The following is a 15096-nucleotide window of genomic DNA, read 5'->3' on the forward strand; positions in this document are numbered from 1 at the left end:
TATATCTAGCAAAACTAGCCCGTGCATAATTAAAATAGTTGTCTCACTTCTGCCCAAAGGTGATGTGTTACAATTGTTTTGCACACATACTTAAATAAATTTACTTCTACCCAAAGGTGATTTATTTTTTGTTTAAGTAGAACTGTTAATTATAGTCTATTAGTTTGATGTTAATAATAGACATATCACATCTTCAATAAAATATAATGATCCTCACATTAATGATCCTTCATTAATCTAATGAACATAAGTTTTAATATGTATTATCTTAATATCCCATAACATTACTCACTATAATTTTCTTCTATAAATAACGATCTCATCCAAATCATTCACTCTAATCTCAAAACACAACTGAATTTTGTCGCACAAAGAGTTTTAATAACATTTAGCTCTTCTTAGTTTTAATTATCCATTAAGACATGATATGAATATCCTATTGCTCTTTCTAATAACAACTATTTCATGAAAACTAGAGCATATCAAATGGGATGAGTCAATCATGATGTCTCTTATGATAATGATAATCAAGAACTTATTTAAATAAATGCTATCACTAGATTTTTTCTTGATTTAGTTTTTCCTAAGACTAATCAAAATAACTCATAATATGCATGCATTCCTTCTAAATACTAACTATATGGTTAAATGGTATCCCTGAATACATCAGAATGTACAATACCATGACCTATAAAATTAAGGGTTCACACATGAAAATAATTACAATTTTATAGTACATTACATGCTAAAATTTTCAATAGTATAATTTGATGCCTTAATAATCAACTATAACACTCAGAAATACCAAAGGAAAATGAGTGTGTTGATCAGCAACATATGTATAAGAAAAGAAATGTCTGGTATTGGAAATAAGATGTTATTCAACTCACACCACTAAAACCTAAAAGAGGATAATTCTAAGGTTTAAAATACAAGTATTATTTCCAGCTTTAAGTTCTTTAAGGAGAAGTCTCATTGCAAAAAATGTGCCATTAGATTAGGCATAAGCTACAAGACTATCCATATTTGAAAAGAACAACCGGCTAAAATTGATAGTTGTATAATATTGATGATATTTATGCATGTTAATCCTAATATTCTCATTAACATATAATTGGTTGAGTCTATTTCTATATGTTTGCCCGAAATCAACAAATAACTAACATGAGTGTTAGTGACAAATTTAAATGTTAAGGTTATTAGAACCATGAAAAACTGTCTTCTAATTACGTTTTATGATACCTTAAATATTCTGGAGATTAATCAGAATTAGTATCAATACTTAAGCTATATTATGACAGTTGTGAGGTTTGCATAGCCAACATAAAGTCACTCTTACTTTAAACTCTCATATTATTTTTTATCAGTTTATGGATTGAAACATTTATAAAATAGAATTAGATGATATTACATACTTTCACAACTTTTGTTATCATACAAATAAGAATTTAATACAAGAAAAATGAGACTTATAAAATCCATCTATTAAAACCAAATTTCATGAGAAATCATGACATGGTTTATGAGGGTGATTTTTCATCTAATCTCATTCTTAGTGATTTTAATCATGTGTAAGATGCCCTAAACATTACTTGCCTTAAAGAATAAGTATGGGTCCACCATAAGTTATATTTTACTGACATTCGTGGAACTTATCAAAACGGAATATTCAGACATAATTCTTTTATCATTTAAAAGGCTACTTGTATCTAATCTGACTTCTATGATCCATGGTTTTAAAGAGATCCATTTATATATAACTAATACGATTTCTTTTAAATATGTCCCTAAGTTTATTATGACATCTGGACGTTAATGAAATCAAATCAAGTCTAACATATATATGAGAAATTCCCACATCACGTACATCATTGAAACTCCTTATGTAGTTTTTCTAGAGATTTTGAAGATCAGTGGGAGCCTTAAGTGTCTCAATCATATTTTACAAGATTTGCAAGAGGTGGGAGAGTGAAAACTTGATATTATCTCAATTACACCTCTACTACTACTACTACTACTACTACTACTACCACCACCACCACCACCAATACTAATCTTACAAAAGTTTCATTATTGCTTAAACGTGGGCAAATTCAGATTTCTTACTAAACTAATCCTCACCAAGAGAAACTGCAATAACTTATATTATTAACTTGTTTCTCTGTTAGAATCTATTGGTCTTCAAATATTGACCCTAAGTATGCTAATTTCCTAAGGTTTCTAAGGTCAGTGGGAGCAGTAAAATTCTTTATAGTGACTTGACAAAAGTACAAGAGACAGGGGGGGGGGAGAGAGTCATTAAATTTTACTCTGAATTTAACTCCGATTACACCTCTTGTACACCATACTGTACCAACTCTTACACACTTAGAATCCTGAAAATGATAGCAATCTAACCAAGAGCTAATTTATGAAACTGAAACTTCAAATAAACCCAATAATCAACTCAGGAGGTCATCTAGGTTTTAAAACCTACTAACTTTGATAATTATGTAACCTCCCTAACTAAGTTGAAATGGATGTTGGAAAGTTTAGTGATCCTACCCCTTATAATTAAACCATTAACATGAATCATAATTGACTCCATAAGTCAGGCTAACGTTTTGAGATTTGGTTGAATCACCTAAGGGTGTTCATAACTAAACTAAATCCTAACACAAACATTAAGATACTAAGAAGCATGACTGATTGTTAAAGGTTATATTCAAGAGGGAATAAATTATCAAAGAAATTTCTTACCTATATTACAAAAGATTTCTTTAAGTATCATTATTGTTCTAGTAGCTTATAATAGTTAAGAGCTACATTAGATGAACATTAAAACAACTTTCCCTAACAATTGGCTTACATACTTATTTATTCATAAAACAACCTAAAAGTTATAAACTGAAGGTCAAAGAACATTTAGTTTATAAGTCAATAAAATTCATATATGGGTTAATGCAAACATCAAAATGTGATGGAATCTTTATACAATTATTTTTATCAAAAACCAAGTGGATTAATGTACCTACCTCAAGATGAGTGGGATCAACTAAAAAAACAAACTTGTCCTTATATAGATGACATTCTTCTGAGAAGTATATGTTACATAAGTCAAAGCATTGTTCACACATACTTTGATATTATAGATCTCAGGGATATTCCTTACACATGTAACAAACAATACTGCTCTATTTAGAGGATAATAGGATCATTGAGATTATTACCTTATGCTTCATTAAGTATAAGCCTTATGTAGTTTCAAGTGAGATTATTACCTTATGCTTCATTAAGTAGAAGCCTTATATAGGTTCAAGTCTATACTCGTTCAGATATTACTTAAAATTGCAACACACTAGATATGTCTAGATGAATGTGAAGCATTTAAAAGAGTATTAAAATATCTTTAAAAGAAACGAACGACTATAATTTAAAAGAAGAAGTGAGAATTCAAACCGGTAGATTAATCTAAACTCTGTTATATTCAAAGATAACCTAATGTAAATTTCAGGATATATTCTCATGTCAGCAGATAAATCTATCTTATGGAAGAGTCATAAATAACTGATAACAACAATCTAAGTTATAATGACATGATATGTTGATTAATCACAACGCAATTAGCAATAAATGTTGTTGAAAATTTATCAGTGGACTCATAAGTTTATTAACTCCATAATTATTATATATTGAAGACTTACTGTGATAAAGTCAGCTACCATGTTTTCTCAAACACTAACACTTTGAGAGGTGTTGCGTTAAATTTCGATATGAAACTAATTATTCGTTTATGAACGAATTGAGGAATCTAAATTTTCGTATCGAATACATTCATGATATGCTTAAGGATCCTATAACTAAAGGTCTACCCGTAAGTATTATGAAAGCGCTTATAATCATGAGGGGTTTATTGATGACCATGTACAACTGCATATCGTACTATGAATGATTAACTATTAATATTTCCTCACTAGTTTTGATTTTGTATGTCTCTTAATATGTTCTGCATGCATAATGACATATAGACAAATTATTATACAAATCAAACGTTCTAAAGGGCTTACTTGAAAATTTTGATCATAACTACTTAGGTTTTAAATAAGGACTGCAGTATGATTGATGGGGGTCTTGAGCTGATGTTCAACTCAATGACTGTATTTCTCTGCTCCAGTTTGAGTTTAAAACTAAAATGAGTGTTAACTCCTGATCAGGCTTATCTAATACTCATAATAAATGATTACTCGGCCAAGTGGGAGAATGTAAGAATAAATATATTTTATATATTTATTTATATGGTCATCATTATCATTTATATAATAATAGATCAAAATAATAATTATACCTTATTATATATTAGCTTGGTAATTGTTGATGAGCCATATTACTCTTAATAGCTAATAAAGGGTTTCCCCTTGGGTGTATATATAGAGAGAATAATTAACATCATAACCTACATTATAATTTTGTGTGCCTCCTCTCTCCAAAACCGGGTTCCTCTCAAGAACCCTAACCATCCTTAACTATACATCCTAAAGGGGAACTCGATCAAGATGACAAGCATGTCGACTACATCATACCCTGCTGCGGTTACTACTCTCCTGCTGTAACAGGTTCATAGGTTTAATATTTATCATGTTTTCTATTACTTACATGAAGAACTGATCAACATAATATTGGTGATTGCTAAGAGACCGATTACATAGTACATACATGAAATTTCATTTTCTATGTTTTTAACTTTTTAGTGAGATCCATCGTTGCCAATGGGTATTGTTAGTCATTCAAACAGTGTTCATAGATATTCTTTATTTTCTAATGTTTTGGGTAACAATAGTTAAGACTTAAGGTTAAGCAGTAATCAATCGGATCAAACGTTGTAACCACCACCGTCCATGATTTACGAGTCAAGACACAACTAAATATAGTTTGGAACAGACAACAACAATTTAAATATTTATGGTTTTCATAGTAACAATCAATAAGAAGAACTAATATATAGAAGATATATATATTATTTTCATGTAAAATATGGTCTTCAGAATTTCCAATGATACGTTTGATGTAGATAGAGAACCAGGATTAAGGGGACAGCCCATCATTTTCTAATCACTAGTGGAGACAGCTGACTCCATACTAGTCTACGAATTATCGAAGAAAAGTATTGGTGGATGTTTTGTGCCGGCAGTCTAACCAAGAAGAAAATTACAAAACTTGGAATTTAATTGTTTAATAAGCCTTCTTTTATGACTGATTACTGTCGACATCTAAGTATATATGCAACTACGTTTGTTATACGCAGAGTTCAAAGAAATATTCTTGGAAGGATTAGGCAATTAGATATATTTAAGTTCCTAGTAAACGTTAGGCGATTACTTACATAGATACACACGAACTAATTAATATGCAAGTACAAGAAAAGGATAGCTCAACCGATATGTTATTTTATTCTAGTTTATCTAGCTATACATTTTGAAGTTAACCAGATATATTCGTTACAAATAACTGTCAGAATTTGAACTGCAGTCTGCACATCATTATCTGCTAATTAATTAAAAAGATATGCAACGACATTCGGGTTAATATGGCGACGGAGTTGCCATGAAAGATATATATTTAGAAAGCGAAAGGTAAAAAGTTATTAAAGCTAAAACCATTAATAAATAAAAACTAACAACAAAAGATTTTTGGATTTTAACATGTGTTAAATGAAATTGGCCGATAATAACCCTATTCATTTTATCCTCATTGACGGTCTCAAATTTAAACAAGTTGCCTCCCAATGGTCATTGTTAAAAAAGACTTAACGACGTTACTTTTTTTCCGAATTTAAAACTAATTTTTAGGGCTTTTGATCAGGAGGAGGATACGGGTCGATTGATTTAAAACTTAGTTTGAAACGGTGCTCCAAAACGACGAAACAATGTTTCATTTCGGGCGTTAGAACTTACAGTTAACAAAAATCAAGCCGTTTGGATCACCGTTTTGAACTATGTTTTACATCAATCGACTCATATCCACCTTCCGATTAAAAGCCCTAAAATATTAGTTTGAAATTCAGAAAAAAAGTATAATATCGTTATGTCCTTTTAAAGGTGGATAATTGGGGGCCAACTTGATATTATCTACAAATACAATTCGATAGAGATTATTAAAATCCAATATAAAAAATTAAAATTAGAATTCTATAATCAGTTAACAAAATCATAATTAATAACTAATGCTCTTTTAATATCATCAATAAATCATAACCAAACAAATCCATATAAGTCAAAGATGTATGATAGTTTTTTTCTGGAATTGAATGATGAAGATATATTTATTACAAATTAAAAAGACTTGACTAGCAAGGAGCGACCCCTAGGTAGGTCTATTCACGAGCCATACCAAGTTAATCGGCTCAATTACAAACCGAACGATATCGAATTGAACTGAACATTTTTCGATCACACATTGAGCGATTTCCAAGAAATACTTATTTCTTTTTTCACTTCATAAAATTTCAATAAGAATAAGTTTGAAATAGAAAACAGAGTTAATGGTCCTTTTCGCCCCTCTGGTTTTCTACTTTCGCCACTTCAGTCCAATGTTTGAAATTTTGTCAATTTAGTCCTCATAGTTTTAAATATTAGTCAATTACATCCCATCCGTCTAACGGCATCCAGCTATGCCGTTAGTTTAAGGGTATTTTTGTCTTTCTCCTTTTTATTTTGAGTTAATGGTCATTTTCGTCCATGTGGTTTGATACTTTTGCCACTTTAGTCCAAAGTTTGAAAATTTGTCAATTTATTGTTCAATTTAATTCAGTTTTTTTTTGTTTTTTTTGTCTGTAACCTTGAAGAGCATAATCCAAGCCCAAAACCATCGAGCATCAACTAAAACAGGTCTGCATTTACTCTGTCGACAACAGTAATCATACACTCTCCCCTCGTATTTAGTTTTAGTCAGTTCTTAAACTCCCCCATGGTGGAATTCAATGGTAAAGTGGTCAAAGCAATTCCTTGAAACCGAATTGTACGGAAGAAACTAAAAATTGTTTCTTTAAAGCAATTCCCTGAAACCGAATTGTACAGAAAAAACTAAAAATTGTTTCTTTAAAGCAATTCCCTGAAACCGAATTGTACGAAAAAACTAAAAATTGTTTCTTTGATGAGTGCATAATAGTTAGGGTTTAGAGATTAACATATCGTAACAAAAATTTGGGTTGAAATCAACATCTAGGTTGAAATCAACTATTATACATTAATCAAAGAAACAATTTTTAGTTTTTCTATACAATTCGGTTTCAAGGAATTACCTTGACCACTTTACCATTGAATTCAACCATGGGGGAGAGTTAAGGAAATTTCTAGAAACTAAATACGAGTGTGTATGATTATTGTTGTCAACAGAGTAAATGCGTATATTAGATGTTGCTCGATGGTTTTGGGCTTGGTTTATGCTCTTCAGGGTTATTTATAAACCAAAAAAACTGAATTAAATTGAACATTAAATTGACAAATTTTCAAACTTTGGTCCGAAGTGGAAAAAGTATCAAACCACAGGGACTAAAATGACCATTAACTCAAAATAAAAACAAGAAAGACAAAAATACCCTTAAACTAACGGCATAGTTGGATGCCGTTAGACAAATGGGACGTAATTGGCTAATATTTAAAATTATGAGGACTAAATTGACAAAAATTCAAACTTTGAACTGAAGTGGTGAAAGTAGCAAACCACAGGGACGAAAATGGCCATTAACTCTAGAAAATAATGTATCTGTAAACAAATTAGTAACTTTCAAATTGGATATAATAATGTGGGTAAAGTTAAAATACAAATGAAGATAAAAATGAAAAGTGTGAGAATGATTTATGACAACACAAAAAACCCCTTAAAAATAAATTCAATAATAATAATAAAAAAATGATAACTCAAAATATAAATAAAAAACGAAAAAACTAAAATGTTTCTGCCATCTTTCCCGTTAAAAAAAATTAAAAAAATATAAAAAAATTAAAAAATTTTTGACGAAAAGACATAATGCCGAGATCAAAGACACAATGACGAAAATGAACAAAAAACACAATTATAATTAAAAAAAGACACAATAAATCACAGAATATAACATAATGCCGAATAAAATATAGCACAATATTGAGTATTATAATACAATATAAAGAAGAAAAAAAACACAATGTCAAGGAAACATAATTGTATTTTTTTACTTTTTTTTGTTTTATTATTAAATTTTGAGTTATAGTTTATTTATTTAATTTTTTAAATTTTTTTTGAGGGGTTTTGTTGTGTAGCTACAAATCCTTCTATAGAATAACTTGACCCATATTAATGTATATATAAACAAGCTTATATATATATATATATATATATATTCAAGCCAATCGAACCGAACCGAGCATATCTTTGCTCGTTCTTGGTTCGTTCACAAACCAGATCGAGCTGAAATCAAAAGGGCATTTTCAAGCAGGCAACGAGAGGTGAGCGGTTTTGACGACCCTACGCATACTAGACAACTACTGTCAAGTGTCTTACAAAATGAAAAAAAATTTACACCAATTACTCCAATCTATACCCCCATATAATATTAGCAAACCTATTCTGAATTAATATATGCTCTAAATCTTCGATGAAACGATCAAAAACTGGACATAAATCTAAACCATTATGTTGACGTGTCTCTTTGAAAACGCCATCAGAGTTGGTAGTCGATCCATAGAAACTCTCAAGCCATAAAGTCTAACCATAATCGAAAGCCAATAATCCATTTATATTAACCAAAAAAATCGGATCATGCCCTACTCTTCAGCTGGGATAGTCTCTCTCTCTCTCTCTCTCTCTCTCTCTCTCTCTCTCTCATGAAACCATACACTTCATCCTTAACTATACACCCTAAATGGGAACTCGACTAAGCGGACAATCATGTCGTCTACATCATTCTTTGTTGTAGTTACTACTCTCCTTAAAGAAACAAGTTCATAGGTTTATTATTGTTCATGTATTATATTACATACATGAAGAATCGATCAACAAACTCTGCATCAATAACAATAATGTTTTTCCAAATACATGCGATACTCGGTTTTACAGGTGTTTTGGTCAAAATCGCACAAGGATTATCAAGTAACCAAACTTTGTTGTGAGGTATGATGCTTGATGGTGTAAACTAAGTAATACGTAAATAATGCAAGTGACACAACGATTTAGCAAGGAAAAACCCTTGATACTTTTAGGATCTTCGGTAAAAAACCTCGGGAAAGGAAAATTATCATACCGCCTCAAATTTATTAAGTAAAAAAGGTGATTACAAGGTTGGAAGTGCTTATGATCGCTGCTATAAGTACAAGTGTGAGTAATCATTGCGTGTGTTGTTGTGTCTTATGCGATCATACCACTTCTATATACAGTAAAAATAAAAATAATGAGAAATAAATGCACTGCGAGGATCCTAGAGCAGTTATATAATTTAATCTCTCCTTTAATTGGTTGTTATAATAGCTCCAACGTCCTAATATTCTATGGTTGATCAAGTCTTTAGCTGAGAATTAATTACCAACAGTCACATGCAAGACCAAGTCAAAGATAATATGAGTTATGTCAATTAAAAAAGTTAATAGATAAGGTACCGTGTTCCATACAAGATCTGTAATCTATTTAAGATCCTGATGCACTGTAAGGACCTTTAAGCTAATTCTGAATTACCTGATCCTTAGAATTTTACCCATAACAACAGGTAAAGGCAAATTCAATCTCGGGTTATAATGGATTGAATTTTGGTTATGATGGGTTGAAGCAACAACCCGAAACTAAATGGAACTATTTTCACCCGTTGCTGCTTGAAATCTATCTTATCAAATTTGCAGTAAATAAAATTAGATCAATTGTTAATGAATATATGACTTACCGTCTAGGCTAATAAGAAAACAATTACTTTATTTATATTTTAGTTATGCTTAGTATTATCTATATATCAAATACTAGCTTTTAGCTAGCGTGTTACGTTTAGTTTTATTAATAATTGTTTTTTTTATTATTGTTTATGTATATTTTTCATGTAGGATGTGTTTAGGTATTAAACTTAAAAGTTACATGAACTTATAAAATATGTTATATTTATTAGTTGTAGTTAAAATATAGTTTGTTCTGTTTTTTGTTTATATCTTATATGAGTCTCATTGGTCTAATAGTAAATGTGACCTACCATTTTTTTTATTTAAGATGCGAATTTTCGTCTTAATATGCATGAATGCATAAATAAATTTTTATGGTTTGTGTTATTTTTGTTTGTATTGAGTTGTTACGGTTCGTTGGTGATGTAAACCGTATATATTGTTTAATTGATCACCAAAAATGGGCTCTCATGTGTCTGTTAATTAATGTAGCCCAACATTTTGTTTTTTGTTGTTTAAAATATGTATATTGTGTTTGATAGTGAATTGACCTTTTAATAAATTGATGTAGTTGAATTTTTATAAGCCAATTCTAGTTCCATGTCTATCTGAAATGAGTACGTCATGTGTTATCATTTCATTTTTGGGTGAATTCTTAATTTATTATATTTTTTCTAGTATGATATTTAGTTTGTGATTTTCTTATTAATTTGTATGTGTTTGTTGTATTTATAGATTATGTAGTTTAGTTATTGTTGTGTGTTAAAATAAAATTTAATTTTTTAATTAGTTTTTATTCTTATCAAATATAATCGAAGTTATATTAGTTTATGAATTATATCAACAAAAATTTTATGATCATATGTAAAACTAAGTTTTTAAAAATTTATTTTTTATTAATAATGTGTAACATCGTGAAAATATCGGATAAAAAATACCAATTTCCAAAAGTCCAAGGACTATGGATAAGAGGGAAAGCCCATCGCATATCGCGGTGGGCATATTTTCAAACTCAATAAATGGGCTGAGTGCAATAAGCGACGGACCAAAAAACAACGTCATCGCATATAGTGATGACGTGGTCTGACACAGGGACACGTGTCCCCACGTGGCACAAAGTCCGCCACGTGTCACCACGTTGCACCGCGTCCACCACCACGTGGAGCCACGTGCGAAGGCTAGAGATGATTCAGCGTGGTGGTGGACGCGGTGCAACGTGGTGACACGTGGCGGACTTTGTGCCACGTGGGGACACGTGTCCCTGTGTCAGACCACGTCATCACTATATGCGATGACGTTGTTTTTTGGTCCGTCGCTTATTGCACTCAGCCCATTTATTGAGTTTGAAAATATGCCCACCGCGATATGCGATGGGCTTTCCCTCTTATCCATAGTCCTTGGACTCGTGGAGCCACGTGCGAAGGCTAGAGATGATTCAGCGACCATACGTCGAGATACGCGACGAGGGCATCAATTGACCATCGCGTATCGCGATGGTCTTGCGAGTCAGCCTATAAATAGAAGGCAACCAGCCCTCATTTCATCACACCAAGTTCAGACATCTCTCTCTCTCTAGAAATATCCCTCTATCTCTAAACCTCGTAAATCGTGCCATGACGTTTCCTCGTTTTCCGTGCTTTTAATCCAATATCATACCCTATAAACCTTAAACCGACGATGTCTTGAAGAACGTGACGCTCAACAGATGACCCGACGCCACCTCGACGTACGTACCATCAAGAGTTAAAGATTTGGGGTGCCTCGATAAACGTGTCAAAGGAAAAATTGATCAAGGAAGCTTAAAAAGAAGTAAAGGTGTCAAAGTTCTGCCAAAATATATAGGGGTATTGTAAGCCAAGCAAGGTAGACATAATGCACGAATAAAATAATATTAAATATCAAGGCTTAAAACCCTAAGTCAAGGATATACTCGATATCTCGATAAATAACAAAAGAAATCATAGCAAGGAATATAAAGAAAGATATGTGAATGTGATATAATTTTTTGTTATAAATATTATTTAAGTTATTATTATTATTATTATTATTATTCTTAGATAATAAGTAAAAGAAAAGTATACGTTTCTTAAAGAAGAAGAAACGTAGTGTTTTAAGAAAAATAAAACAAGTAAAACTAAAGGTTTATCTTGTAAAAGAAAAGAAAAGTAAATAAGTTAAATTAAAGAGTTTAAACTTATAAAAGAAAGAAAGAAAGAATATTTAAACTAAAGATTTAAATGAAGATATAATCGAGGTAAAGATTATATAAAAAGAGACTAGAGGTCTTAAGCCGGATTAAAGATCCGACTAACAAAAGGTTATACTCGTACTATAGGTGCGAGATAGCAAAGAAAGGGAAAGACCCTCGGTCAGTGTATTGAAGCTGATCATTTCGAGAAAAGGTGAATACACCCAACTTTATAAACTTGTTTAATCGAGTCAAATAAATAAAAAGAATTGCATGAGATTACGTATCTCTAAAACATTATAAACAAAAGTAATCGCTAGCCCTCAGGGTGTCGTGTACGTTTGTTTGGATCCTTACATATGTGGTAAAAAGTCGTTGGGCACACCGCGTCACACCTGGTCATGACCTCCGCCACGATGGGTCGGACCTAAGTTACGTCCGAGTGAGACTGACCATATGTATATGTATGGTACCTAAGTAATGTCGAACGCTGTGGTGTTTTGCTGGGGTGTCTTGTGTGTGACTTAACTATATAACTGTGCTTTGTTTTAAAACTTGATTATTCCTAAGTCACGATGGGCCGGACCTAAGTTATGTCTCGAGGGGTAATCAAGTAAAGAAAAATATTTTATGCGTCAGCTTATTCACCTGTTGCTGAAGTATTTTCTAAATATTTTGCAGGTAATAAAGAATAGGAGCTTGGAAAGCTCGAAGTGCTAAGATATCTGATGGCTCGGATAATTTTGTTAATATAAAATATGTAATGGTGGTTTAACATAAACAAGTAACCTTTTGTATAAAAAAGTAATACTTGAAACGGGTATTTTATAATCCCGTCTTTTGACTTGTAAATAATAATATTTTAATCCACATAAATATAACTTCCGCTTTAAACACGTAACTCTGATTTATTTACAAATGTGGTACCAACATATGTGTCATACGCATAGTCCGTGGTTTGGGGCGTGACAAGTGTTGGTATCAGAGCCATCGATCTTAGCGAATTATGTATTAAAAGATAATACCTAAGCTTCGATCCAAGTGAATAAGAAAATTTTATTTTATTACTTGTTTAATTTAAAATAGGGATAAGATAGGCTGGTAAACATTTTCTATCCCTCCTCAATCTAAATCACCCAACCCATAGATGTCATTCAAGAAGATGAGAGATGGATTCATGAGAGACGCGAGAAGAGCTGGAATTTCCGAACCTCTACCGAAGGACAATATGAGCCAGGACTACGAAGCCTTCTTTAATCAAGATCACCCGATCGACCGAACCAAACCGGTGTACTTCCCTGGAACCAAACAATGTCCGATCAACTTACCCGATGATCCACCGATGCAAAGGAATGATCCCCCAAGACACTTAATTTATCATCCATCAAGTATACCGATGTATCACCCATCTGACATCCCGATGTATCATCCGTCCGAAATCCCAACGTATCATCCATCTGACATCCCGGAATTTCAACCAACGAATCCTCATCCGTCATATGCATTCCTCTCCAACAAACAAATCAAGGAATAACCTGAGTTCGACTATGCAATGTCACTCCGACCAAAGAATATGGCATACTGGAACTTCTGCTTACAACTCCGTTGACTCCCACCCCAATACCTATGATGGTTCTTCTCAAAAGCCAAAGATGAGGATTATGATGCAGTATGAGAATTTTTGTTTGCATCCTATAGTTTATGAGACTGCTAAGTTGATGGAGGAGGAAGACCCCGAAGAGGAAGAAAATCCGGTCGAGGAAGAGGACCCCAAGGAGGAAAATCCTAATGAAGTAACAACGCCAATAGAGGAACCGTCAGATTGTGACTGCCCACCTGGACAAGGATGTGTGCAACCGTTCTTTCAAAAAAGTCCAAGCTATGGCTCCATGGGACCCGTACATGCAACACCTCCAAGAACTCAAGAATAAGTCGTCATCAAGTTTCCCACAATATCAAGGCAAAATTCCGTCAGTCGAAGAACAAGCAAATGAGACCCTTGAACAAAATGAAGCGGCTGAATCCTTCTTCAACTTTCCGTCTGACGTCACATCATCACCATACCCCAAGAACCACTACGACATTGTTATTATGGGGTACCGTGATCCGCCACCTCGGTATGGATATCCAAATGAGATCCCGCAATCTCAAGAAGAGCATCTTGATAGAGCTTTACACGAGACTAATGATCTAAGAAAGAAGGTAGCTATTGATGGATCCAAGAAGAAGAAGATAGGAGATAAGATTCTTCGAAAATGCAACAAGATGACCAAGATAGTGAAGAAATTTATAAGAGACCAAGAGATGGTAGAATGTATGATGGGATATTGACATATTTATGTGTTTGTGTTTTTAAATAAAGAACGTTAAATCGTTCCACTAAGGATAGGAATATATATATATGTGTGTGTGTGTGTATGTTTTTTGTGTAACTAATAAATGTAATAATATATATGTCTTTTGACATATATATAAGTGAATAAATGTGTGATTAAAGAAGAGAATGTAATTTAAATTTCAGAATGTCACAACAAAGTAATGCTGAAGCTTCCCGAAAGGAAGTAGAAAATCGAGCAAATAAAGATAAAGAAAAAGAACAAGAGAAAATACCTGAAAAATACATGAACCAAATTCAAAAGATGATAAAAAAGGCTGTGAGAGCTGAATCTCATGTCAGGTCTCAAACTAAGCAAACAAATTCTGCCGAACAATCTTGAAAGTCCGTTAAGTCTCGTCCTAAACCATCTCATCTCGAAGAGAGCGTGCACGAATCAAATGTTGATGGCGACGTTAGACAAAAGTTTAAGAAATTGAAAATAGAAGGTTGCTTGTTCAAAAACTTTGGACCAAAAGAATTCTATGGCGACAAAGGCGCCATTGCGACCGTGAGATGGCTTGAAGAAATGGAGTCGATAGTGATAATAAGCAAATTTTCCGAACAAGAGAAGATTCAATACTCGGATCAAATGTTCAAAGAAGAGGCTTTAGAGTGGCGGAATACACTGATAATGAGCAAAGGAAGGCAGGTTCTATACAATC

The sequence above is a fragment of the Bidens hawaiensis genome, unplaced genomic scaffold, assembly GCF_021521415.1.
Source record: "Bidens hawaiensis isolate Kalapana, Puna unplaced genomic scaffold, B.hawaiensis_p1.1 tig00034635_1, whole genome shotgun sequence".
In the NCBI taxonomy this organism is placed as follows: Eukaryota; Viridiplantae; Streptophyta; class Magnoliopsida; order Asterales; family Asteraceae; genus Bidens; species Bidens hawaiensis.